At 42.4% G+C, this 23,491-nt stretch overlaps 1 protein-coding gene across 1 annotated transcript in view; it reads left to right on the top strand.

The window, feature by feature from the left end:
- LOC140915161 (uncharacterized) overlaps positions 1 to 23,491 on the top strand; it is a 185,010-nt gene that overhangs the window by 67,168 nt on the left and 94,351 nt on the right. Inside the window, exons 2-3 of the mRNA XM_073354739.1 lie at positions 1,544 to 1,821; positions 2,647 to 2,708. The gene's annotated coding sequence lies outside the window, so the exon portion shown is untranslated. The remainder of the gene's footprint in view (positions 1 to 1,543; positions 1,822 to 2,646; positions 2,709 to 23,491) is intronic.

Here is a 23,491-nt window from a genome sequence, read left to right as displayed (position 1 = left end):
TCAGTTCTCCATCTGTAACATGGGGATAATGTTCCCTATCTCACAGGGGTGTTGTCGAAGATAAAACCCATTGATGATGGTGACGTGTTCAGACACTATGCCAGTGAGGGCTGTATGAATTCACAGGTAGGGGCTCATTGTAGAGCTGATATGAGAGCTATCCAAAGCTGGCCTTGAGGAATGGGATTGAGATCTCCACTTCACATCACAGCCACCAGAGGGTAATGACATGCTTAATAAACACTGGGCTTTTGTGTACCCTGAATCCTCTATTTATGAATAGCCCAAAAAAGCACCAGAGATATTTCTAACACCAGAGGAAGCTATTTAATGAAATTAGTGTACGTGAGCCATTGCAAGTATATAAATAGTTCGATGTAAATCTTTTTCCTCCTCCTCAAGTTTCTGTAAATTACTTGGTTCATACCGTATCTACTCTATTTAAACTGAAGAAAGCGAGTGATTATTAGGTACTGAATTAGGCACTGTATTGAGTTATGTATTCAACTGACTCAGCCTTCCTACTCAATGACTTAATGAGCATTTGGTGGCTTCAACACCTATTCATTATCCTTGATAAATGCCTCTCTGATCCTAACACAGTACACAGTATGTCCCAATAAAAGTCCCCTGAGTTATATGCTTGGGACTGTATCTATGGCTATTATATGTACACCTGGAAACTCCTGTACCACGCAGTCTTTAATGGAATCTTGCAGGGAATATAGCATAGACTCCAGGAGACAACAATGTACAAAGCCTCTCAGCAAAAAGGTCCCACCTCAGCAAAGCACATGCTTAAGTGCCACTGGCTTTAATAGTTAAAGTTAAGCATGTGCTTAAATGCTTTGCTGAATTTGGGTCAAAGGCACTTCCTCATCTTTTCCCAGGATATAACATCCCCCTAAAGAACCCTCTTCTAAAGTTTTTCTTTCTTTATCTCCTCAGATACCAGCAAGGTTTGCAGAGCTTCTTTGCTGCATGCTCCATCTCTTAAGAGGGAAGCATATTGTTCCTATATTTGACAAGCCAGATGGGCAAGCACATATGTGTATCTCAGAGTAACATCACCTTCTATTGATTTTCACTGATCTAGTCGCATTGGAATGTGATTTGTTGGTTTAAAGAACTGTTTTCAGTGGATATTTGTCAGGTTCTTCCTCTCCCCCATTTTCATCTCCTTGGGAGAGACAAGGTTTTGTATGAAAATACTAAGCAGCTTTCCTTTTCCTCTATTAAAAAAAAACCTCCTCACCCACATACAGCTTTTGTTTTTCTCCTAGAGAACTATATGAAATTTCACTACGGAGGTGCATTAATAAATAGCAGTGACTACTGTAATGATTTGTCTGTCATACTGAAATTCCTGGCAGCAAAATCATGACCTGCTCCCCACAGGTATCAAAGTCACTAATTACCCGTCATGCACACAAGATCGGCTGACAGTGTGTTGTTCAGTCATGGAGAGTCTCTTTCAAGTTCCTGCACTATTTTCTTTGTTACATTGATGGTGGTTATGCATTCTTCTTCTATTTCCTTTCAGTCATCGGGCTGTATATTGCACCATGCTGGCCGGCAATGCTGCAGACCCCATCAAAGTTGAGGAACCTGCAAACTCAGCAGCAGCAGCAGACCCCAGTGACTTCTGGAAATTATTTGGTACTAGAGCATAGATGAACCCCTAGACGTCCACATTCTGCTGCTGCCCACCATGTTCAGTGAAGCTAAAGAGCCTGGACCTGGACTTGGCCACTTCCTCTCAGTCACACTGTAGGGATGGATGCCCAAAGCCAGGCTCTTCCTGACCTTCTGCTTCCCCAAGTGAGTAGAGGTTCCAAACAAAAGCTTATTACCAGCTACTTTCTTCATGGCTAGTCTAGACTGAGTTGGATTTGTAGGGTTCAGTTCAGGTGGGCTAGAGGTAGAGATGAATCCTAGCTTCTAAATTCAGATCCAGCTCTGGATCCAAAGGTCACTAGCTGACCAGATCTGAGGTTCTGATTTGGGTCCATCGTTATCTGAGATTTACAGCTGACTCATTCTGTAAGCCCTTTTGATTCCAGGGTGGTATTTGGCCAGGTGTGTGGGTGTGTGTGGTGCTCCTTGTTCTGACAGTAGAATTCCAACGCTGTTTGGAATCTCTCCCTCCACCCTCACACACAGCCTAGTCAATGCTGAACTTCCAGAGAGAACATGGAATTCCCAAGCAGGCTCAAACTCCCTTTAGACCCTGTGCATCCTCAGCAGGTAGTACAGGGAGCTCAAAAGGAGGAGCTTCCTCATTTCTTAAAACTCAATCTTGAAAATCTCTTCCACTTCCTTCTCTCTACTCTGTCAAGAATTCTGGAGAACAACCCCCCACCCCCATATGGTTTGGAAACCTAGAGATTAGATGCTTTGGACCTGATATGCTCTATCTGAAGCCACACTACATTTTGGGAGTGTTCAGACCTGGACCTGAACTTAGTGACTTGGGCCCATCTCTAAGCAACTCATTTTGCAATAGGAAGGAAAATATCAGTGCAATGGCTCAGGGACTATACCACTGGATCCATTCTTCTGCTGCTGCTCAATCTTAGCCCTCCCAAGGAAGCTGGGTAGAGTTGAGTCATGTATCATTTAACAGTTTCCTTGTTTCCAATCCAGTTTGACACCGTAGATTCTCTGCATACATTTGCTGTGAGTGCAGAAAGTGAAGGTCAAGAAAGGTAGGTAATTTTTTTATTATAAATTAACTGAATGATTTATCTGTGTACAAATTTATGAATATACAATGCCATATATGTGACCAGCATCTACCTGGCCCTATTTCCCATACTTTGTATGCCCCACCTATAGGATGTGCAGCTAGGTAAATATTATGATTTCATTGCCTGCTGTCTGCAGAAGACAGCTGCCATTTGTAAGGTAGAAGGAATGCAGCATGTCACCAGGAAGATGTACACACTGTGCTCTCTCACCGCCACTTCACTTTAGTTCTTTCTTGTTTTGATGTTTTCCCTTCATCAAAAATAAAAGCCGTTCAGGGCAAAGGTACATAGTTTCCCTCTGTATGTGGGGGAAAAAAATAACATTGCCTCTGCATTTAAATCAGTGTGGAATAAAAGGCTTGGCCCTGGCCAGGTGCAGCTACAGCATATAAGGGGGAATAGTTATTGAAATATTGGGAAGCAGTGTTGTTTGTAGGTCTGTGACAAAAGGAGATATATATAAATTAATAATAATTTAAAAACTTTCTAACTGTCAGAGTGGTTAAGCTCTGGAATAAATTGCCTAGGGAGGTTGTGGAATCTCCATCATTGGAGATTTTTAAGAGCAGGTTGGACAAACACCTGTCAGGGATGGTCTAGATAATACTTAGTCCTGCCATGAGTGCAGAGCACTTGAGGTCTCATCCAGTCCTATGATTAATTTGCTAACCTAGGACAGGTGTAATCAAGCATCTCATTCCCCACCCCCAAGTTCATCCAGCTTCTCCCAGGTCCATATTGACCAGAGCCAGCTCCCTTGTCACACCTCAAGCCATAACTACTTTCCTGCTTCCATTTCCATTCAGACCAGAAGCCAGTTTCCTCTCTAACACACTTAACAGTGGTTGCCACAACTTAAAAACCACCATATCCATTTTTGCTTCTCAAAATAAAAGCAATGTACATTGGTCATGGGGTGAGAAAACTGCAAACAAAAATAAATGTTACAAAGACCATAAGCACAGATAAACTAATCACTATGAAAAGCCTGGCTAGCTAGGCTCAGAAATCAGATACATAGGGGACTAGCCACCTTAACAATCTGAATACCAAAATCTCTTCCTTAGCAAACCCAATTCACAAAGACACTAAAGTTACTGGTATGTCTTCCTCTAACCTGAAGCATCTAGCTTTGACTACTGTTGGAAATAGAATACCCAACTAGATGAACCATTAGTCTGCTCTAGAGTGGCAATTTCCATGTTGCATATAGAAGATCCACAAATGCATGGTGCTCTGGGGCTGTGAAGGAACTTAGATACTATGATATTGAGCACCATACAAGAGCTAGACAGACAGAAAAAAGAAATGAGGGAAACAACATCTTCTCTTTTTGACACCATTGTCTGTTTTCAGTCCTCTTCTGTCAGGGGCGACCTGGCACTGTGATTTTTATCTGTGTGTATGTAAAACATTTGTGAAAAGCCAAGAGAATTCCATTATGTTTAAGCTTCTTAAAACTGTGGATCATTTAAGGTTATTACATTTCTGCTTTGGGTTATTTTTGTTTAATTCAAACTCTGCAGTGGCTGAGAGCCGATTTCTCTTTAAACAATCACTTCAGTGCCTTATTGCCATAGTAATCTTATGTATCTACAAAATATGCAGCGTGTGAGAGTAATATAGGCCTCCACACAAATAAATAAATAACACACACACACACATATAGCCCCCCTCAACATCTTTCTGGGGGCAGTCTGTTTTCTATGAATTAAGGAAATGTCTTTTTTTCTGTGTAAGGTGAATGTTATTGAAAGGTGTTGTCGAGCACCAACAAATTAACTCTTTCTGTATTCTTGGACTTAAACCAAGGAACACATTTGCAGTGGCACAGCTCCCCATTTTGGGGGCACGGTTTGAACCCACAAAAAGTTCACCTGACAAAGTGGGGCTCAGGTAAAACCTTATCCCTACACAAGATCCCCTTTGATGTGCTCCACCTAAGGACAGGAAGTAACATATTTATCCCTAGTCCTTGTAAACTGTTCCACATGGATAGCACCATTGATTAAATTACCCACCTGAGCAAGGTGAGCTGGATTTGGCCTGTAATTTTGCCCCGGCCCATAGGAGAATACAGATTGGTAACTACTGGACTAGTTGTGCTAAAGCCTGAATTCCTGTCAGGAAGGGTGTGTGAGGATACCAGTCTGATAGAATCCAGTCTGACCAGCTGTAGGAAACACTGCAAAATCTTCCTCTTCAAAAAGGCCATTCCGCCATTAGAATGACAGTCACAACATTGCCATCCCCTTCCACCTAAAAACCCAAACCACTAAACCAAACTAATAATAATCATCCTAATTAATAATACAAAGTTGAAATGAATTAACCTTAGAAATAAATTAATATTTTTTAAAACCGCATCCCTACCCCACATAGAGTTTTTACTTTAAAAAAGGGAGGAGCGCCAGAAATTCCATGAAGTGCACTGGATACTTCACTGTCACTATTGTTTTAAGTGGAAAGTGCTCAGATCCTACAGGAATGGGCAGCGGAATACAACCCTAAGATAGGTCAGTCTTTTTGCCCAACAGAACTACTGAGAGAGCCTGCTAAATGTGCACAACTATGGCACTGTATACAAATGTCATCCAATAACAAGGTTGCTATTTGAGATCTGGAAACCTGCCCCAGGACTGAGAAAGATGGACCAGAGGGTGCCAACTAGTTGTCAAATGGTAACAGTCTTCTATTGCTGCCTATGTATGCAACCTAGCAAGGAGTCTTAACATGACTTTGAATGGAGTTTGGTGCCTAGCCTGCTTAGGCACTTTTGTAAATTCTACTAGGCATCTATTTACATCTGGGTGCCTATATGCCTTTGTAAATCTGGCCCAAGATGACTAGCACATCTCCCAAGAGAAAAGATAACCACACACATATCACCACCTACACATAAGCACACTCTCAAAAATGAAAGCAAAGTACCATTTAGCTTAGAAGGAATGGCTCATATTCTCATTCTTATGCAATCTTTACTCAGGCAAAACCTTACTGTTGTCTGTGACAGTTTTGCCTAAGGACTGAGTAAAAATTGAGTGTGGACTTCAAAATTTGGCCCAGGGATATTGATGATCTTGCAATTATGTAGCTCCCTTCATCCCAATGGGTCCCAAAACTTATGTTAGGTAGGAGAGCCAGAATTTACTGGGGGGTTGTCTGTAAAGCTTATTTGAAGTGAGCTCAGATTTAGCTTGTGCACAAGAGTCTCTTCCCTGATTGACACATATTTTATTTAGAAATTTGATTTTCTCTAGGTTTGATTTCGCATGGGTGCATGGGCATGTGTTTCTTGTTTCTCCATCATTATAAGGAGGGTCAAGGGAGCCATGAAAAAAGGATTTGGGGTTCAGTAGATGTGTGTGTGTGTGTGTGTATGTGTGGTTATTTAGAATCTAATCCAAAGCTCACTGAAGTCATTTGAAAGATTCTCATTGACTTCAAGCCGTGAGTCCCTTGGAAGGTGTGCTCATCATCTTGCTGAGTTTGGATAACTTCCTGGATCGGTGAGACTCCTAAATAATCCTGTGCAAAAACACAGCAGTTTGGGTTAATGATGGAGTTTGCAGCAAAGTCATAAAACTGTCTTTCTTCTAATACAATTCCTTGGTCAATAGTAGAAGACAGTGACTCTTTCTGTGGTGGTTTCCCATCATCACATGACGGTTTTGGGGTTTGTTCCCATGAATTCATAGTGGCTGAATTCCACTTTGAACTTAAGGTAAATCATCAAACCTCCAGGGAAAACTATACCCGAATCATCATCATCAGTTCTGCTGCTTTTAGATTTCGTTACACAAGGTTTGCACAGCTCTGTCAGGATCATGATAATTCAGCTTCTCGTTACCAGAGCATGTCTTTATTCCTGTAATTCTACATCTGTTTCTTCTGGCCTCTCTTCTATCTGAGGAAGGTAAATGACTGCTGGCTGTGAAACCATATAAATACCTCTGTGTGTGTGTGTGTGTGTGCATATCTTCAAATTAAAGAGGAAGTGAGAAAGTTTAATTGTGCCCCCCGTTCTGTGTTCCTCCTCACAGATTGATGAAACTGTGGTAGGGGTAAATTGCAAGTACATTTTAATTCTGCCTCATATAAGCTTATCACAAGCTTGGTAGCTCATTATGTCCTCTGTTTTTTCTCCAGAGATGCTATAGAAATACAACAGTGTAACTAACACTTTTCCTCATTTAGAACCACAGGTGGTGGGAGTATGTGTGAGCTGATTGTCTTTACTAGGTAATTATAGGTTTGTGCCTATTCCCATTGTCTCTGCAGGGTACTTGAACAGTACATGTGGTTGAGTCTTTTCAGGGCGGTTATAAGGTGGATTAACATGGAATATTGTCTTGCTAGAAAATGGTACACATTGATACACCTATGATCTCATTGTGTCGATGGGATGGTTGTGGCTGGGGCATGGTTAACCTCATCTATCTATAGAACGGTTGCTGTACTTCTGTGATCTGAAGTAGAATGATTGTAGGTATAGCCTAGAGGTAGACGGAGTGTAGGTGGATCTCATATATCTATAGGTTGGCTGTAGACTCATCAATGACCCCTTTTTTCTGTGCAGAATAGGTATGTGGGTTTTATCATACATCTAAAGTGTAGTTGTAGATACATATAAGTTCATGAGTGTATGGGGAATGGTATATCTATATATCAGTGTACTCCTGGCATTTTCCATCTAATTTAATTAACTTTCTTGTGTACTGAATTTGTTTTTCCAATATAAAAATGTCTGAGGATTCTGTATGGTGATGAATTATCGGTGTGAAGGTGACTGGATTGACATTTCCTCTGGTTTAATGCACATTCCAAGTCCATTTAAAGATGTAAATATTATTATGCTTTGATTTCAACTTCTGATTCTTCCAGACGTTTGTGGCTGATAAGCCAGTCTCCCTTCAGGTTCTGCCTACTTTCATCAGTGTGTATTATGTTTATCAGACAGAAATCAATGTACAGCAGGAATGGATCGTGCATAGAACATCCAGCAGAAGCATCAGTATGTTAACTTTATGTTAATACAGCACATTAATGTTAACCTTTGAAAAGCACACTAGCTGAAGTTGACTCTGCTGCTGACAGAGCAGATCTTTTCTGCATTTCTCTTTCCCTTTTCTAAGTAGGTCAGGATAATTGCATGAAGACCTGGGATCCTATCTTTCTCCCATTAAAGTCAATGACATATCTCACATTGACTTCAGCAGGAGCAGGGACGAAGGCCCCAATTCAGCACCTAAGTATATGGCTAAAGTTAAGCATGTGCTTAAGTCCCATTGAAGCCAATGAAACTTAACCACACTTGAAGTTACTCTTAAGTTTAGCTGCTTTGCTGAACAGGGATGGGATTACATTTGAAGTGACCCAAATTCCGGCTTCCTAAGAGTCCTATTCACCTGCTGCCTGTTTGCTACCTGAAGTCATAATTTTCCCCGTGTGACATCACAATCATTTCCATGGCAACCAGACATGATGTTGTAGCTGAAGATAACAGCTTCATGCGAGGAATGGAGAAGCCACAGGACTAGATGGGATCATGAGAAATAAGAGCAGTGTTTAATTTGTGCCAAGGCTTGCCAGGGCTGAGCCCCGGCACCTCTAGGCTTAGGCAGTTCATAGCCCCGGCACTGCTGGACTTGCCACGTCAGATATGAAAGTAGAACAATTGCTTGAGCCCTGGCACCTCTTTTGTTACAAATGAAGCACTGAATAAGAGTCCTGTTATCGCTTCTCCAGTTGTTCCTGCTTATTCAAAATGGCCAAATGCCATGGAGAGCAGAGCTATCAGTGTAGACACCTGAGCTGTGGTGTTGCAATTTGTTGGGCCCTGAGCAATAAAGCTACCATTAGGGCTCCCAAAATCACAGGTCCTCCCCCCGCTGGAGCTGCTGCTGGAGGTAAGAAATGAACATATATGATGGATGCTACTTTGGGGCCCTCAGAATAGTGAGGACTCTGACTCCAGTCCTCCTTCTCAAGCTATGAGCTGCTGAGGCTGAATGAGATCTGCAAAAGCATGGGTTTCAACTTATGCATTTGTGCTTAAGCTTGGCCCTGTGATTACTGACAAGGCCTGGGTGTTGTTGCTGAGCTTGGCTATGTTGTACTGGTATGTTAAATGGCAGAGATGGTCAAAAGTTAAAGTTGGGGGTCTGAAAACACCTGTACTATGGTTGTATTGGAAATCTGAATCTGGATCCACATTTTGCCAACAGCTTTTATCTGTGTACGGGGATGGCGCACAAACACAGATCCAGACACCCCAAAGTGTCCAGAATCCAGGTGCATATCCAAATATTGCTACTTAGGCCCCTCTATTAAATATGGAAACCTGATCAGTGGCTAATAGATTGAGTTAACCAGTAGGGAAGAAACAGCTGTACTAAATGTTGCCCACACAGATTACTAGGACTGTCAAGTGATTTTTAAAAAAAATAATTGTGATTAATTGCACTGTTAAACAATAATAGAATACCATTTGTTTAAATATTTTTGGATGTTTTCTACATTTTCAAATACCGGAATATTGATTTCAGTTACAATACAGAATACAAAGAGTACAGTGCTCACTTTGTTTTTGCTTACAAAAAAGTAAAAAAGTACAAAAAGAACAAAAGTAAAAAAACAAAAGAATAGTATTTTTCAATTCACCTAATACAAGTACTGTAGTGCAATCTCTTTATCATGAAAGTTGAACTTACAAATGTAGAATTATGTAAACAAACAAACAGAAAAACCTGCATTCAAAAATAAAACAATGTAAAGTTTTAGAGCCTGCAAGTCCACTCAGTCTTACTTCTTGTTCAGCCAATCACTCAGACAAAGAAGTTTGTTTACATTTACAGGAGAAATGCTGCCCGCTTCTTGTTTTCAATGTCACCTGAAAGTGAGAACAGGCGTTCTCATGAGTCTGTTGTAGCTAGTATCACAAAATATTTACGTGCCAGGTGTGCTAAAGATTCATATGTCCCTTCATGCTTCAGCCACCATTCCAGAGGACATGCGTCCATGCTATGACTGGTTCTGCTGGATAACAATCCAAAGCAGTGCGGACCAACGCATGTTCATTTTCCTTATCTGAGTCAGATGCCACCAGCAGAAGGTTGATTTTCTTTTTTTGGTGATTCGTGTTCTGTAGTTTCCGCATCAGTGTTGCTCTTTTAAGACTTCTGAAAGCATGCTCCACACCTCGTCCCTCTCAGATTTTGAAAGGCACTTCAGATTCTAACCCTTGGGTCGAGTGCTGTAGCTATCTTTAGAAATCTCGCATTGGTACCTTCTTTGCGTTTTTTGTCAAATCTGCTGTGAAAATGTTCTTAAAATGAATATGTGCTGGGTCATCATCCGAGATTGCTATAACATGAAATATATGGCAGAATGAAGGTAAAACAGAGCAGGGGACATACAATTCTCGCGAAGGAGTTCAGTCACAAATTTAATTAATGTATTATTTTTTGTAATGAGCGTCATCAGCATGGAAGCATGTCCTCTGGAATGGTGGCTGAAGCATGAAGGGGCATACAAATGCTTAGCATATCTGTCATGCAAATACCTTGCAATGCTGGATATAAAAGTGCCATGCAAATGCCTGTTCTCACTTTCTGGTGACATTGTAAATAAAAAGTTGGCAGCATTATCTCCTGTAAATGTAAACAAACTTGTTTGTCTTAGCGATTGGCTGAACAAGAAGTAGAACTGAGTGGAGTTGGAGGTTCTGAAGTTTTACATTGTTTTGTTTTTGAGTGCAGTTATGTAACAAAAAAAAATCTACGTTTGTAAGTTGCACTTTCGCAACAAAGAGATTACGCTACAGTACTTGTATGAGGGGAATTGAAAAATACTTTTCTTTTATCATTTTTACAGTGCAAATATTTGTGATAAAGAATATGCACTTTGACTTCAATTACAGCACAGAATACAATATATATGAAAATGTAGAAAAACAGCCCAATATTTAATAAATTTCAATTGGTATTTTGTTGTTTAACAGTGTGGTTAATCACGATTAATATTTTTAATCATAATTCGTTTTTTTTAATTAATCGCTTGAGAAATTACCACTTTGGGTTATTTGTAATGTTTAATCTTGCTCTCTCTCCATCTCCCCTTATACCCAACTCCCTCAGGAGTGGCTTCTGGGCTGATCTCCAGGCTGTCTTGGGACCAGCATTGACTAACATGAGGCTCTGGTTTGGGCAAAATCTTACTCTGCTCTCAGCCAACTGCCTAAAATTCAGTCATAATTGTGAGCTCAGCTTTGTCTTTCCCATCTGAAGAAACCTTGGTAGAAAGAATATCTGAGACTCAAAAGCTTTTATATGACTAAGACCTGTTCCTAAGAGGCTCTGAGCAGCCCCAACTTCTGTTCAAGTCAAAGGGACTTGCAGGAGACTCCCAGACTAATGATGGGCTCATGAACAATATTTAGATGCAAAGGACATTTAGTATCTCTACAGCACATGGAATAACATGAAAATGCATTTAACTATTCAGAATATGTATAAGAAAGAAATGTTTTACCTCTTACCTTTGCAAAGCAGTCCCTGGGAGCCTATCTGCAGGAGACCCATAAAACGTAATGAACATCAAACAATGAAAATCCAGGCGAGGTTTTGACAAGGTAAGGCTATGTGCCTGCAAATGAACAAGCAGAGGCAGGATTTGGAATCTTCATAGAGATGGTTAAAAAGGCCTGAGAGGCTGCCTGGCTCGGGGGGGACTGGCACTGACCTAAGGCCGTTCATCTCCACATCACCAGACCAAAAGGGTCCTAGACTGAGAGTGACTGAAAATCACCACCTTCTGATGGCTGTTAATGGGCTAGGCGAAATGAGCAGGGGATCTCAGTTCAGTCCCTCCAAATAATTTGCATCCTTGTCTATACTGGTTAATTACAGTATAATCAAGAGAAGCCAAGGGCTGAATGGGACATGGGGACAGAACTCCTCCTTTCATTGCTAGATATCATCACAGCAGGACAGGGCCGAGCCAGGTTAGTAAGCGAAGGTATGCGTGGGAAGCTTGGAGCTGCTGACCATGCTGTACTTGTTGTATGGTTAAATAGAGAACTTCACTTTACAATGCTGATTAGATTCTGCCCCTGTATGAAGTCAGCAGGGTGTAGCTGGCAAAATTTGGCCATATTCTGCCATTTGCATTTGGATGATAAATCATGCAAAAAAGACACAAAGAACCACTATCTTCTTTCTTTTCTTCATAGTAATGTAGGAATTGCCATACCTAATCAAACACATGGTCTATCTAGTCCTCTGTCCTATCTCCAGCAGTGGCTAGTATGTGATAGACTGGTCTTATAACTATTTTCTTCTCTTCTGTATGGGCTTATGTGCCTTTTTTCCCTATACATATATACTCCTTTTTAAATATAACCATAAAAACACACACACGGGAAGGTGCCCTTGAGAAATATTAAAGGTCTGCAATATAATTAGTTTGAATATGGAACTTTATGTACATTTGGAAAGAGTTCACAAGATGTAAGCAAAATGTTGTAATATTAAAGTAAGAATTACTGGCCTACTTTTTTTTTTTTTAAAGAAAAATGCAACTTCATTTGCAAGTGCAAAAATGCACATATTTTTGTGTGAATAACTTGCACATGCAATTACAAAAAACATGCATGCAAATTAGACCTGAAAATAATAACTTCCGTATAAGAGAGAGGTATTTTCATCTACAGATCTCAAATGCACAGTTCAAGATAGCACATACTTAACTTTAAGCATATCGTTAAATCCATGTGAACCAGGTGCTTAAGTGCTTTCTTGAACCAGGGCCTAAAAAGAAAACATGGCAACATTTTTATTGGTCTTAAATTTTGTTTAAAAAATTGTTTAAAAAAGATTTTCTCAAAATCTAAATACGGGTCCAAATTTGAGCTGACAGTACTCCTCTAATGTCAGTAAGAGTTTTGCATGAAAATGAGTTGCAGAACTGGACTCTGTGTGTGTCTGTCTGTGTGTTGTTCCTCATTAGTTCTTGGACCTGTATCTGGATGCATAGGGATAATCTTAGGACAATTCTTTAGCCTGCTTTTATGCATTTAACAATTAAATGGCATATGAATATGCTTTCCGAAGACATATGTGTTTTTGTGTCTGTGCATGTGTTATTATATTTAAAATATCTGGGAGAAAAATGGAGGGGTTTTCCACAAACATTTTCAATTGAAAAAACAATTTGGGGGTTTTTTTGGTTTTCCAACAAAAAGTCCATTTTTTTTTTTTTTTTTTTTTGTGGTAAGCAGACACTTTCCATGAAAATGTTCATTTAGTTGAAATCCCAATTTTTCATTGAAAACCACATGGAGGGGCGGCCATGCCAAATTTGAGTGAGTGGCATTGTGGCTTGGAGCATAGGGTAGCAATGCAGGGGAGCATTTAGGTGGAACAGGAGGAGAGGGCAGTTGTCCCACCCCCGCTGTGCTTCATCCTAGCTCAAGCCAGGCTAACCTATCTTCTGCCATAACATACGTGTCCCTACTTCCAGCTCCCAAGCCATGTGTAAACTGGGTTCACCTCCAAGAGTTACAACTTTAAGAAGAAGAAGTAATCACACCATTACCCTTTTTAGTGTTTTTTTTTTCTTCAGCCTTCTCTGTTCGTTTATCATACATGTGGTCTAATTAAAGCTTCCTGCAGGACATTTCATCCAGAATAAATAATGACATTGCTTAGAAGGGCTCTAGATTACTTTTTCTTCTCTTCCAGCAGTGCTGAAAGGGAGGTTGCTGTTTAAAAACTGCCTGGGCAGAAGAGACAGTTTTATAATTGCATTTGCAGCCTTCTTTGTATCCTTTTGTATTATCTGCATGTACAGGGATAAACTGGACAGGCCTGTTGGAAAGCAGCCAGGCGGAATTGTCAGAGTGGGAGAGAGGAGATTGAAAGTGAAATAGAAAAAGGAAATTAAAAAAATATGAAGAGGTAGCTCTCAGAATAACAGCCCTAGGAAGTAGAGTTAACCACAGGATAACAATTCTGTTTCAAAGCAACTGGCCTGGGATGTAGGAGATCCAGATTCAAGTCCTTGCTCAGTCTGACTCAGAGCAGAGGTTTTCATCCCAGATCATTCTGCATGTCTACATTGCAATTAAAAACCTGCTGCTGCTCTCTACCAGCTGACTTGGGCTCCAGGGGCTAAGGGGCTGTTTAATTGCAGTGTAGATGTTCGGACCGGAGTCTGTGATCTAGGACCCTGCAATGTGGGAGGGTCCCAGAGCTCAAGCCAGAAAGTCTACACTACAATTAAACAGCCCTGCAAGCCTGAGTCAGCTGGCCCAGGCCAGCTGCGGGTGTCTAATGGCAGTATAGACATAGCTGGGATTTGAGCTTGGGTCTTCCACAGGCCAGTGCCCTAACCACCAGGCTATCAAGTGTGTGAGTCTCTGTCTCTCTTCCCAGCCCCCTTTCTCAGCATAACAGCCTATGTCATCAAAATGTCATTTTCTGGCCAACTCTACTAGGGAGCTAGCTGACCGTTAGATAGTCCAAGTCGGACAAACTTTCCTTTGCACGCCTTCTTCAGAAACACCTACAAACTCACGGTCAGTCAGCCTTTATGACCAGAATAAAAAAAGAACCCCCAAAGCTCTGGCATAGGTCTATGTCTGAGCCTGTTGTTTGTGTTGAGGGAGTGTGAGAACAACTGGAACGAGAGGAGAAAAGTAAATGGGATTCATGAAGAAACTTCAGGGAGAAACCTGTCTCCTTTGCCTGTTGTAGGTTACACATCTTACGGTAGTTTATTAAGGAGAAGGCAATTTCTGTTGTTAACGCATGTCTCAGTGTTCCCCTAATTTACAGGGTGAGCCATTCACCCTCTATTTACTGAACTTCAGCTCTTGCCTTTAGGCAGGTATCACAGGAGAAATTTCACACTGAATTCAGTCACAAGATCCCTGCTTGGGCAAAATTTCTACTGGGTCGGATCTTGAAGTCTTTGTGTTTAAGGCTGTGAGACCATTTTTTTTTTTTTTTTTTTTTTGGTTAAAAAGTGGTGGCCACAGTTTGTCAAAGTTGTGGTTTTGGTCCGGGGCAGCTGTGCTCCACTTCCCATCCTGCCCGCCCGCCCCTCCCAGGGCCCTCAATAGGGGGTTGTCATCGCAGCCTGGAGCAGGCAGGCTGGGCCTCCCTACCCCAGCAGTGGTGCGGACTCCCCTTTTCAAGTCCCCCCCTGCACACTGCAGCTCCCTGCTGGGCTGGGTTGTCAGGGGCTCATTTCGGCGCTGCCAGCCCTTGGATACTGGTGCAAGGAGCAGCCTCTCTGCAACTGGCTTCGTGTGATTCTGTTCCCTGCCTTCCCCCCAGGACCAGGAACAGTCTTTCCTCAACAAGGAGAACAGCCTAGCTTGAGTTGATGTGAGGCATGGGGGTGGAGTCAGATCATGGCCCATGCACAATTCCTATAGATTTCAATGGAGTTAGGCATGTAGCAGGCCTTAGAATACTGTAGTCAGCCTCCTTTATGTTTCCTTACTTCTCTTGTGTAAGGCACAGGCACTGCTGTTTATTACTCCGTTTTATCATCTAACCCGACTAATTCTCCTGAATTAAGGAGAATTAAGGAGGAGTTCCTAGTTTTCTTAGTAGGTAAAGGATAATTAATACGGAATGCACTGGTCGTTAGCTGCAGTAACAATTGGTAGCCAAGGGATTCCTGGCCTGTTAAGCTGTAATCATTTCTGGTTTAATAGCTGCAGAAGCACGTAGGAGAAGTCTAACACAGGGTCAATAAGGTACAGTGCTGAGTAGGGGATGGAGGAGTGATGTACATCCCCAGGGGAGAAGAGAAGGCACAATCTATCCTAGGTTGCTCAATCAATGAACTACCCCTTCAGAAGGTACAGAGTGTACTTGCCTCTGTAGCCAGCTGGGCCTAAACCTGGGTATTGGGGTATGTATTGGTCCTCTTACACCCATTCTAAGATGGGCCTAATGCATCCTGTCGTATGTAGCCAGCATGGTCTCTTGATTATTCCCAGGTTGATAGCAAACCTAGAGCGTAAGTTGAAGAGTGCAGAACTTCAGGGAGGCTTTTTGTTATCGGCAGACCCCTCTCCAAAGGCTTGGCAGAGACATGGGTGATGCATTGTCCAGTGTTGCAGCCCTGGGTACTGCCAACAGGCTCTCCTCCCCTTGTTTAAAGTGCAGTGCTCTGCGGTGCATTGAAAGCCCCAATAACACTGAGCACTTGACACATTCTCAGCTCTGTACAGACATTACCTAATCAATCCTCGAAATCCCACGCTGAGGGGAGCGAGTAAATATTCCTGGGCCCAGTTCACTCCCACTGTACAAGCCAGGCTACAGGCCCACGGTTGCATTAAGTCACACACATTAAGTCACAATGTCACAAGCTTCCCACCACCCCTGCTCCACTGGGGAGGGGGCCTTGCAATGCATCTGAAGTGCATTTCCCAGAGGGATCCTCATGTATAAATAAAGCTGGCCTCTCCCAACAAAACCTCCAGGTACAACCACCATCTGCCTCCCGCTGGAGATCACTGGGATGCAAGGGACGTATATTCCACATCCCTAACTATGCCCCTGGTGATGAATCTTGTCCATCATCTATATTTGCCAGAGATGGAGACTGACCTAGAGAGGTTCAGTGACTTCTCCAGCGTCACAGAGTGAGTCAGTAGCAGAACTGGGAACAAACCCCAGCAGCTCCTGTATGTATTTCAGTCCAGTGTTCCGCTCACTAGACCATGCTTAATATGCTCATTACATATAATTCCTTGGCATTCCATATGCCCAAGCCAGACCTTTCCAGATTCCCATTTAGTCGCCCCTTTATTTTTCATTCTCCGCTTGCATATTGGGACATTACGTATGGCACCATTCAAAGGGGCTTTGTTGGGAAATAAGCACTGTTGGGTAGGGTGACCAGATAGCAAGTGTGAAAAATTGGGACGGGGGGTGGGGGGTATATAGGAGCCCATATAAAAAAAGCCCCAAATATCAGGACTGTCCCTATAAAATTGGTACATCTGGTCACCCTACTATTGGGCCACACCTGACTCCCTGCCTGCAGTATGGCTATAAATGCTGCAGAGTGCTGCTTCTTAGATCAGCTTCTCTCTCCCTCCCTCCCTCCCTCGCTACGTGATCCTGCTCCTGTGCGCTAATGAGACAGGTGCACAAAAGAGGGTGGTTTTGCAATCGCTTCGGAGATAGTAGCCTGCACAGTACCACAAAGGAGGTTAAGTGAGGATTCACCACCAAGCTTATATAAACAGTATTGCCCTTGAAGTCCATCATTTCCCCACTGTGCTTTGTAAAGATCTCTTTCTGACTCTATATTACAAATGTTCTATTGATGGCAGCCATATTAACAGTCATACTCGTAGCGTGGAATGGCTTTGTGTAGCCTAAAGTCATTAGGTTTGCCTTCATGGATCAAGGATCATTAGCAATGAGAAACATTTAAATGATTGCTTGGTTAATTTCTCTCTAAACAGGGTCTGCAACCTTCTAGCATGACAGAGAGGATGTTTGTGGAGCTAAAGTGTACATGTTTCGTGTTACGTAAGGGGGTGGCACATGAGTACCAGTGGGTTCTGGAGGGGGGGATTCTTGCTCCTCAGGTCAGAAAAGGGTGGGAGGGTCACAGAGTTGTCACTCAGCCTCAGACACAGTGGGAAGAGGATAGAGTGGCTTCCAAGAAATCACTTGCTCCTCCACTGGCTGTTCATGCGAATATTGAGATATACTGGGCCCACTGGTGGTAGCTGTGAGGATGCATCTCTAAAGAAAATGGATCCATGAAGCCATATAATCAAATAATGATAAAGGCCTATTCAATCATCTAGTCCATCCCATGGTGGCCAGCGCAGGACTGTTCCTACAGTGTTGCCCAGAGTGTTGCCCAGTCTAGTTTTAAATGAGTCAGATCATGGGGCTCCTGTTTCTGCATTTTCTTTGATATTTTCCTAAACAGATTTTTACTGATTTTTTTCTTTTGTGTGTGTATATGTGCATTGATTACCCAAATAGATAAGTGCATGAAATGCAAAAAAGAAATCAGGGAAGCTCCCCCTCCACCTACAGAGTCTGCATAAAAGCCTCATAGGGAGAATAATGAAAAGGCGTACTTGTGGCACCTTAGAGACTAACCAATTTTTTTGAGCATAAGCTTTCATGAGCTACAGCTCACTTCATCAGATGCATACTGTGGAAAGTACAGAAGACGTTTTTATACACACAAACCATGAAAAAATGGGTGATTATCACTACAAAAGGTTTTCTCTCCCCCCACCCCACTCTCCTGCTGGTAATAGCTTACGTAAAGTGATCACTCTCCTTACAATGTGTATGATAATCAAGGTGGGCCATTTCCAGCACAAATCCAGGTTTTCTCCCCCCCCCCCCCAACACACACACAAACCCACTCTCCTGTTGGTAATAACTTATCTAAAGTGATGACTCTCCTTACAATAAGAAAAGGAGGACTTGTGGCACCTTAGAGACTAACCAATTTATTAGAGCATGAGCTTTCGTGAGCTACAGCTCACTTCCTCAGATGCATATCGTGGAAACTGCAGCAGGCTTTATATATACACAGAGAATATGAAACAATACCTATTCCCACCCCACTGTCCTGCTGGTAATAGCTTATCTAAAGTGATTTCCAGCACAAATCCAGGTTTTCTCACCCTCCACCCCCCCCCCCCCCAACACGGCTGTTACTCTGAAACCTCTCCTTACAATGTATGTGATAATCAAGGTGGGCCATTTCCAGCACAAATCCAGGGTTTAACAAGAATTTCTGGGGGTGGGGGGGGGTAGGAAAAAAGAAGGGGAAATAGGTTACCTTGCATAATGACTTAGCCACTCCCAGTCTCTATTCAAGTCTAAGTTAATTGTATCCAATTTGCAAATGAATTCCAATTCAGCAGTCTCTCGCTGGAGTCTGGATTTGAAGTTTTTCTGTTGTAATATCGCAACTTTCATGTCTGTAATCGCGTGACCAGAGAGATTGAAGTGTTCTCCGACTGGTTTATGAATGTTATAATTCTTGACATCTGATTTGTGTCCATTTATTCTTTTACGTAGAGACTGTCCAGTTTGACCAATGTACATGGCAGAGGGGCATTGCTGGCAAATGATGGCATATATCACATTGGTGGATGTGCAGGTGAACAAGCCTCTGATAGTGTGGCTGATGTTATTAGGCCCTGTGATGGTGTCCCCTGAATAGATATGTGGGCACAGTTGGCAACGGGCTTTTTTGCAAGGATAGGTTCCTGGGTTAGTGGTTCTGTTGTGTGGTATGTGGTTGCTGGTGAGTATAATGAAATAAGCCAGGATAGTAAAGAGAGGAACAATCAGGAATCGAGCAAAATGGAAAGGAAAAACAACAATATAAACAAGAATGAAAATGGTATTTCAGCCACGGTGCTACTGAGCAGATCACAGGCTCAAAGCCAAATCTGTGGTTTGCAGATGGGAGAAAAGATCATTAAAGATCACACACACACAATCTAAGTAGTCCTGTTCCAGGTCCTTTGAAACAAAAGCAAACATAATCTGGTTGACCTCATTCTCGGCAGTTTAATACAGAACTTTTAAGAGTCATGGTGTCCACTAATGTTGGTTTGCTTGGCTGCAAGCTCCGGCAATCTTTAGTTCTCTGCAGGGGTTCTACTTCCCGGCAGTTATCTCAGCAAAGGCTGGTTTGAAACATTCATTTCAAAATACAGCCCTGCAGCAGTCTGCTCAAATACATACCAAGATCGTGGCCAGATCTATGCATTATGTTCACTGGGGTGGTGCTAAAGGGTGCTGTCCCTGATTGTCCCAGTCCAGTTGTTTCTTGGAAATACTATTCATTTCAAACATGTCCCTTTTTTTCTCTATGTGAACCAGCCCCATTTGCCAAGAATGTTTGCTAGTCATAAAGGGCTCAATCATGGTTTTGCCATAAACCCAGTGTAAGGAGCAGCACAGCTCTGCTATCCCAGGCACAGATCAGGAGTCAGATTTTGGCTGAGAGTCGTAATCAGCTTCCCTGTCTGCTGCTGCTACGGGCGAGGAAGTGCCGTGCGTCAGCCCCTCTACCTGGTGTAGCGTAAGTCCCCCAGTGTGCTGGCACAGCTGTGCTGACTGGTTCATTGTGATGCAGAGCCAAGGCCGCACCCATTCTTCACTCCTTCTTGCTCGCACCCAACCCATGTGTGCGGGAGGGAAAGAAGCATCTCCACAGAGTCTGCTGTCCACCTCTGAGTTGCTACCCACAGTATCATAGACACCGACCCCATGGGTTCTCTGGGGCTCAAGCACCCAGGGGAAAAAAAAAGGGAGTGCTCAGCACCCACCAGTCACAGCTGTTCTGCGGGGCCCCAAGGTTTCGGGTCCCATGGTTTGGGGTTTTGAGTACAGAGACCTCAGCCTGTTTAGTTCCATGGCGAACACACCAGAAAACTCATGCCAAAATTTGGAAATGTATTGATTGGGTTACACAGCAGAACAACTCAGCTCGGGGTAGACCGGTTAGATCCCAATTATTTCAATAGCTCCATCGGCCTGGACTGATTGATTGTGGAAAATATAAGCTCCACTGCCTGCTTTTCCAGGGCCATCAGCAGTTTTGGTGCTGCTGTGTTGCCCAACAATCTGAGGTTTCCCTGGCATGACCCACAAATGCCTTTACATGCAATTCTGCTTTTAAAATAAGTAAAAAAAGGACAAGTTTTCCTCAGGTGCCGACAGATGCTAATAAAATCTTTAATTAATTCAGATTCTGATGGGCTCACATTTCTCTCCCTCGCTTACAACTTCAATCAGATTTTTGTGGCTCTGCTTTCATGCCACTTCACGCTGCAGTTCTGATTTATCTAGAACTGTGCTACATGGGCATATTGGCAGGAAAGACTCAGATAAAAGAAGAAATCATGAGGGAAATCATGAATGCAGAATGTATTTAAAAAAAAAACTAAACCAAAAGGTCCCATGCTAATATGAATCCCCCAGGAATGCCTTAAATTACAGACAATTTGCTTGATTGGACTGCATGGGTCCTAAGTATCAGAGAGAGACAAATCGCTCTTAACAAATGTTAAATCAAATAAGATAGACAAGAAATCTTGATAATGTGAAATGAATTTTGTAAAATTAAGACATCTGCAGAATGTTCCATCCATAATAAAGCAATAATCTCCCTGAAATGGGGCCTGTCTCATTATCCAGTTTGATGACTGGTTTGAGTGATCTTATCTAATAAACGAGTTAACTCTAAAGCAGTAAATGGTATTTTTCTTTCCAGACACCAATGGGTGGTAGGAAATACATCTATCTATATTTGTCCATCTCTCTAGTGGCCAATCTCCCATTCATTCTCTGTCACCTGCATCCAAGTTGATCCCACTGGAAGATGGGATCCCAAGGGAAGAACCTTGCTGCTCAGTGATCACCAGGTAGAGATTACATTTTTGGGATTACATTTGCTAGGAAGAGGCTCAAGGCAGTTTCCCTCTTGGCTCTAGAGCTGCCAAGCTTCAGGCAGGGGCTGGATGAGATTTTCTCTGTGCTGGAGAGAGACTGCACAAGGATGAAGGGAAATTTTTCTTTTCTCTCCTCCTTAGCTCTCACTCCTCCTCTCCTGCCCTTTCTCCCATACTTGCACTACTTGTGCCAGAGAAGAGCACCTAACCTCCCTGCCCTTGTGCTGTTTTCACCCCCAACCCATCAACACCCTTTGATCTGCCAGATGCACTTGTCAAGTCAAGAGCCAAGCAGAGAATGAACGAATTGAGTCAAAGGTCTTTTCTCACCACACTGGCCAGGTGTTTTGGCACCATGTAGAGGGTTGGTGAGATGAGCAGACTGCATTCCTACCACATAAGCAGGATCAGGGAGGGGCAAATGAAAAGGGCAGGGTTTAGTTCCCCTCCCATACTGCTCCCCACTGGAGTTCTACCCAAGATTAATTTGTCCTGGAATCTCGTCTCCAGCCCTGTTCCTGTACATCCCTGATCAATCCATTTTTGCTAAACTAGGAGGGAAACATCTACCCATTTAAATTTTCTTTAAAAAAAGGAAGAGTGAGTGGATTCAGTGCTTATGAGAGCGAGGGTCTCCTAGCGCTGCTTCCCCCATGTGGTTCTTGCCTGTGCACCTCAGTCCTGACCTGCCCATTAAAGCGACATCTATAAAGCCACCAGTTCTGAGGGGATTATTTTTATAATAAGCTCTTGTCAGTAGTTCCTTGTGGCAAAGAGGATGTAATTGAAAGAAAGAAACCACTCACAGTGCAGGCTATTCAAACACACCAAGGATCATGTATCATAATGCACCTTAAACTGATTTGCTGTGAGTTACTGCGAGGTAATATACCCCGTGTCAGGTACTGCGGTATAGCTGCAGGTCACAGAGCATTGCCTACTGCACAAACAAGGCTGGATGGCTTGGAGCAATGTTATAATTGAACATATATTGTGGATTATTACTCTGTGTGATATGCAGTGTGGACCTGGGACTGTCTCTAGATCATATTGCATCAGAACTAAGTTGGAAACTGTTTTTAAGCCACCATTCAAATGCAAAACAGAAGTAAAATTCTATTCTAATAATGATAATAAAGCAACACATATCCAGGGCGAACAAGTGTGTTGGGCACTGCAATTCTGTCTGTGATCTCTCATAAAGTTAGACAGTTCCATCAATGGGGGAAGTAAACACCCTAGATAATTAAAGGTGAGTTCGGAACAGCAACCCTTCAATTCCCCCTAGGCTTTATTAATATAATTGATTTTGGAACATTAATAAGGGTATTTGTCAGCCTTAAGGAACTGGAAACTGAGGGTGAGTGAGAAGGCTGGGGGAGAAGCTAGTAGCTAGCTCTCAGCCACAAATTCATGGCCGGGGGAGGGGGAGAAGTGTCTGCTACAAAGAATTGATTAGTTGTGTCAAGAGATTAACTTTGGTCTTACACAGGAATTAAAAATATGTTTTTTGAAAAAGAGCAAAAACATGATGGGTGCCGGAGAAGTTACAGAGCAAGGAGCTCCAAATGCCACATGGCTCTTCTTATAATTTTTGCATAAATAGTTTCCCCTGTGCTTCCATTTCATGATTTAGCATTCCTGAACCAAGATCAAAGGCGAGACCCTGGCAGGTCTCAGTGGAAGAAAGTTACCCTGAAGGTCTCTGCCAAGGTGGCATAGAACTGATAGACTAGGCTTATAATCAACTCTCTGAATGTAGAGGAAAATTTTACTGATCCGTGAGTTTCAGGGCTGAAAGAAGGAGCTCATCAATATGGAAGGTTTTCTTTCTTTCAGATTAAGAGGCTCACACTGTTCTTTAGAAAATTTAAAATGCTGAAATCCTGATTTAGCCTAGGAGAGCACAGTTGTTTACAAACCATCAAGAGAACAAAAATTATATGCATCTTCTTAAAAAAATATCGTGTCTGGATAATGCCATGTTACCTGGCAAAAGTACAAGTATGAAATTACATTTCAGATACAAGCTAGGCCTTATAGGGATGCTTGATGACTTCCAAAGGATTTGTCTTGAACTACAGTGAGTAAATATGTGTCTGCAGCTTCGCTCAAAATTAAAATGAGTAGGATTTCTACATTAGGCCCCAATCTTGTAAATAGCTACATAAATTACTTTATGCAGAGGTCTCGTTCCATTGACCCCAATAAGACTACTCATGAGAATAAAGTTATCCATATACATGAGATTTGCAGTACCAGG

This window comes from Lepidochelys kempii, chromosome 7 (assembly GCF_965140265.1).
Source record: "Lepidochelys kempii isolate rLepKem1 chromosome 7, rLepKem1.hap2, whole genome shotgun sequence".
NCBI classification, from domain to species: domain Eukaryota; kingdom Metazoa; phylum Chordata; order Testudines; family Cheloniidae; genus Lepidochelys; species Lepidochelys kempii.
Note: the sequence above shows the minus strand (reverse complement) of the source record. Positions and strands in the feature narration are given on the sequence as shown.